A 6,000-nucleotide genomic window follows, 5' to 3' on the forward strand; every position below is an offset into this window, starting at 1 on the left:
CGATATTTAATAACTAGAAGCTTTAATTACGGGACAAGCTTAAAGTTAATGCTAACTACTTTCCTACCCCCTAAGCTAAGATGGCCTATGTCTTTAGCCGTACTAGCGGAGACGCCTAGACGCATTTACGCCCACAATATACTAAAGACTTAGTAGACCCCTTTATCTCTATAGAAGAAATAATTAAATACTTATCTTCTATTTATAAAGACCCTTTTAAAGTATAAAACGCCCGCCTTAGCTATAAAAGCCTAAATATGAAAATAATAGAGACCTTTTTGGCCTTCTAGACCTGCTTTCTACACCTAGCTAGGCAGGCCTAGATCCCCTAAAAAGACCTACTACTAGACCTCTTTAATAAGCTTACCCTAGACCTATAGCGGGCCGTATTACTAGCTTATACTACGGTATAAACGTTAAAGGAACTTATAGACTATTGCCTAGCTATTAACTAAGGCCTCTATTAAATTAAGGCACGCGCTAATTGGCTAAAAATTAGAAACCTTATAAACCAGGCCGTAAGTACTATAAGAACGGCCTATAGTACCCTAGTATAATTGGCAACCCCTATAGTACCGGCCGCTTAGCCTATAGTTAACCTAGTAGCTAGCCGCGTAGCTACCTCTACTATGGGTCTAGTATATACCCGGCCTATATATAGCAACCCCCGTATATAGGCCCTTAGCGATTAAGGAGCTTACTTCTTATATAGTTAACTAGGCTACCCTATAAGAAACTGCCTAATAAAGGTAAAGATAAACAAGGTCCTGTTAATTTAGAAGGATAGCATAAAGTTAGAAAAAGAGGAACCCTAGAGAAAGACTCCTCTCTAGGGTTAAAAGGGATTAATATATTATATATTAATCTGGGTCGGCTAGTTAGTAAAAGAAGCTATACTATCCCTTATACTTTATTCCGTAATAGATATTAAGTTTTAACCTCTGCCTTAGCTAACTTTAGAGTAAATGCCTTTACCCTAATTAACACCTAGTATACCGTAAAGCTGGCTAACTTTTTTAACGTATTTATAGAAGACCTACCTAAACTAATTCCTATTTACGGGTATAATAGACGGGTAGGGTAACCTATTATAAGTATTTTGCGAATATACCTCCGCATTAATGGGTAAAGGTAGTATAATATTCCCTTCCTAATTACGGACCTTGGAAGCTATAATATGATTTTAAGGAGGAAATGGCTAGCCTATTTAGGCTTATAGCTTAACATATAAAGCAAACGGCTTATCTAGCCTAAAACCCTACCCCTAACCCCTTCTTTTATAAAAGAAATTAGCATTATAATGGAAAACCTAGTATAACCCTAGATTAATACTATCTACTAAGCTAATACTATACGTAGAGACTAGGCCTTTGAGAAGGATATATAGCTTAACCCGTAATGAATCCGTATACTATACCGCCCCTAGGCTACCTATATTACGCCACCCGCACTATAGACTTAGGAAGTTAATAGTGACCTACTTAAGTCCCTGGTAGAGAACCTAGGCCCTATATAGCTACAATAGAAGACTAGGAATATTAGACGGTATACTAAACTAATAAACTAAAAGGATAACTTATGGAAAATAGAACGCGAGCTAAGGAAGATTATAAACTCTATACCGTAAAATACGGCTTAATAAATATCCGTAAAGAAACCTACAGACCTCCTACCAGTTAATATCTGCTATATTAGCGCTGTAGGATTCTACTAGAACTTAGTTTAGCTAGATACCGTTGCCTTTATAACTAGCTTATATAAAATTAATTAAATAATTAAAGAAAAAGAGACTTTGGCCTAAGAAAAGGATAAGCTTATGGATAAGGAGCTAGTAGAACGGAAACTACCCTATTAGTACTAAGAGTTTAAGAATATATTCTCCAAGGCAGTATTTAATATACTCTTACCCCACTAACCGTATAACTATAAGATCGAGATTGAACCAGATAAGGAAAACGTCCTTAGCTATACCCCCCTTTATAAATAATCTATTACCAAATTACAGGCCACTAAGTAGTATATTGTAGACAACCTGGTAAAGGGGTTTATTAAGCCTAGTTAGGCCCCATTTACCTCCCCTATTTTCTTTATAAAAAAGCTAAACAAAGGATTTTGTTTCTGTATTAACTATTATAAGCTTAATAATATAACCCGCAAAGACCGTTATCTGCTACCCTTATTAGATAAGACGCTGGCCTAAATAAATAGAGCTAAGGTATTTATAAAGCTCGATATCTATTAGGCCTTTTACTAAATTAGGATAGACCCCAAATCTATAAACCTTACTATATTTTGGACTTAATACGGATCGTATAAATATAAAGTACTCCCCTTTAGACTAACTAACGGACCTGCTACGTACTAACGATATATAAATAATGTACTCTTTAACTACCTTAATAACTTCTATACAGCCTACCTGGATAATATTATAATTTACTCTAAAAACAAGTTAGAATATAAGGAGCATATTTATAAGGTCCTATAACGGCTCCGTAATACTAGCCTTTAGGCTAATATTAAGAAGTTAAAGTTTAGTATAAAGTGAATAAAGTACTTAGGGTTTATTATTAGTATAAACGGAATTAAGGTAGACCTAAAAAAAACGGCCGTAATTAATTAATGGGAACCACTACGGACCGTAAAAGGGATATAGTTATTCCTAGGCTTCTATAACTTCTACTAACGCTTTATTAAAAACTACAGCAGGATTACTCGGCCCCTTAGCCGCCTTATAATAAAGGACCAGCCCTTCCACTTTAACACCGTATATAGGCAGGCTTTTAATAAACTTAAGAAACGGCTAGTCTTCGCTCCTTTACTCGCCTACTTTGACCTAGAACGGCCCTTAATGCTAGAAACGGATACCTTAGATGGTGTTATTGCTGGCGTTTATTCCCAAAAGTAGACGGACGGGAAATGGCACCCTATTGCTTACTACTTAAAGACTATAGTAGATGCTAAGCTAAACTACCTAATTTATAATAAAGAAATGTTGGCTATTATTTATAGCTTTTAGCACTGGCAAGCATAGCTAAAAGGGACCCCTAAACCTATCTAAGTGGTTTTAAATTATAAGGCCTTAGAATATTTTATGATAACAAAAGCCCTTACGGCCCGGTAGGCGCGCTAGGCGGATATCCTATCTTAGTTTAACTTCCTAATTATATATAGGCTAGGCGCTACTAACCGTGCGGACGCTTTTATAAGACGTAAATAGGACCTAAATGACCAGATGGCCGTAAAGGTCTTATTATAGACCTAGACGCTACTATAACTAGAGCACCTTAACCCTTAGATACGGGAAGAACTAAGTACTAAATCTTTAAGCACCGAGATATGTTCTATTAACCCTACGGAATTTGACCTTATTAATAAACTACTGTAAGTAAACTATATAGACCCTTCTCTATAGGAGTACTGTAAAAAGGCAAAGGATGTTACTAGCCCATAGTCCCTTAAAAATGGACTACTTAAGCACTAGGAACGGCTAGTAGTAGTAAAAGAAAAGAACTTATAAACCTAGCTTATTACTGAAGTATATACCTAGGTCTTTACGGCTTACCCTAAAAAAAATAAGACTTATAAGATTATTGGTGACCATTACTACTGGCCCGGAATGGTTATAGATATTAACTATTATATAAGGAACTATAACGACTACTGTAGGTTTATAATTCCACGAGATAAGACCCTAGGACTATTAAAGCCACTCCTAATACTAGAGCGCCCCTAGTAGTATATCTCTATAAACTTTTATAAACTACTAGTAGACCGTAATAGGTACGATATAGTTATAATCTTAGTTAACTAATTTAGTAAACGCCCTTTCTTAATCCTCTGTCACAAGAATATTAATGCTAAAGAGGCGGCCTAACTATATATCCATTATATCTACCGAATTTATAGACTACTAGATACTATTATATCAGACTATAGACTGTAGTTTATATCGGCTTTCTAGAACGAGTTTACCTAAATCCTAAAAATTAGGCTAAAGCTTTTTATAGCGTACTACCCCTAGATAGATAGTTAGACGGAGATTATAAATTAATACTTAGACTAGAGACTTTGGCCCTTTATTAACTACTTCTAAGATAACTAGGGTAAACTACTACCTCTAATAGACTACGCCTAGGCGACCCTACCCTATAACTTTATGGGATTTGCACCTATTTAACTAGAAATAGGGTATTTACCCTAAATAAGCTTTAACTAGAATAGGCTAGAAGGACTATAGACCGTATATAAGAAACTGTCTTATAAGGAAGCCCAATAGTACGCTAAGCGCTTAGAGGAAGCCTAGATAGTAGCCCGTACAAACTTAAAAAAGGCCTAGAAATTAATAAAATAGTAGGTAAATAAGTATAGGCGCGAGCCTGACTTTACCGTAGGTAATATGGTTTAGGTTATAATAAAGAACTAGAAAATAGAACGGCCTAGCTATAAGCTTAATTATTAGATAGTAGGACCGTATAAGGTCCTTAAGAAAATAGGCAATTTATATAAAGTAGAGCTCCTAGATTTAATTAAGGTTTACCCTATTTTCTTACNNNATAANCTACANAAGGCTNNNAACAACCTATTACCTAGATAAAAGAACGAACCCCCCCTACCGATTTAAGTTAGTGGCGATAACGAATGGGAAATTAAAGAGATACTAGCCTATAAGCTAGTAAGGAAAACGCTAAAGTACCACATTAGTTGGAAAGGCTATAACCTAGATTCTACCTAGTACCCTATATAGAACTTTATTAGCAGTCCCTATAAGCTTTAAAAATTCTATAGCTATTACCCTAATAAACTAGGACCGCTAAAGTACCTAGATAAATAGATAAAATGCTAGTATAATAAAGATAATAAGCTACCGGAAGAGCATAAAGATAAGAACGCCCTATAGGTATAATACGGATATATAAAGCCTAAGGGCAGGCTTTTACGGAGGGGGGGGGTAATATCACGGCACTGGCAGAAAGCGGCAGCTATAGTAGACGTTATAGTAGACGCAGGGCTTACGTAACTCTTACGTGACTAGGGATTGTATATAACTCCTCGCGTTGCTACTTATCCTTTCCTTTCCTTTTCTTTAGCTTTAGATTCTCGTTTATAGACAATCCAATTGTATAGGCTTACACGTCCCTCTTACCGTGCTCATGCCTCGATTGACTAAGTCGCTAACAATAGGCTGGCATGCGTCCTCCTTGCTATGCTCGTGCCTCAATTAACTAAGTCGCTAACATTATCTAAAGCTTATTCTACTCTTTTTCTTCCTAAGAAGGAACTTAAATATATTTATAAGGACACAGAACAGGTGTCACGTAACTCGTATTGAGCTGTTCATTGATGAAATGGGTTGATTGATTGATGATCTTGTCTTGAGGTCGTGTCTTGGTTGACCTAGGGCCCTCGGGCTCAGATGAAGAGGTTTACAATACACGTGACTCGTGCACGGTCTACGCCTCTAGAGAATACAGATTATCTGACAATAGGACCCTAAGGACATTGTTAGGACTATAAGGATAGGACAAAATTAAAAGAATATAAATAGAACGCGAAACCTAAGAATAGGACACGCATGGACTAGAACCCCTAGAAAATAAACAAACACCAGAAATTACCTAATACCCCTACTACCATGCCAAGAAATATAGCAGCTGGTAAAGCAGCTGTAGGACCCTTAAATACCTCCAACGATAAAATAATTACTATTTTAACCCCCTAGGCGGAACTTATGGCAGCTAATACTAAAATCAAACGGCTGCGAGAGCTACTTAAAGCTAGAGATACCCCTATATCGACTAATGACTTATTAGATAGACTTACTACGGTCCTTAAGGCCCTAGCCTAACGTATAGTATTATCGCGGTCCGCAAAGGTTGCGGACCCTCTATTGCTTATAGACGGAACATCAGGAAATTTTTTTTTTGGGCACGTTGTTGCAAGCGAAAATCGGGGTCTGCAAAACCTGCGTAAGTCGCAATTTGCGGCGATTCGCAGCAA

Source organism: Cenococcum geophilum (genome assembly GCF_001692895.1).
Source record: "Cenococcum geophilum 1.58 unplaced genomic scaffold K441scaffold_3, whole genome shotgun sequence".
Taxonomy (NCBI): domain Eukaryota; kingdom Fungi; phylum Ascomycota; class Dothideomycetes; order Gloniales; family Gloniaceae; genus Cenococcum; species Cenococcum geophilum.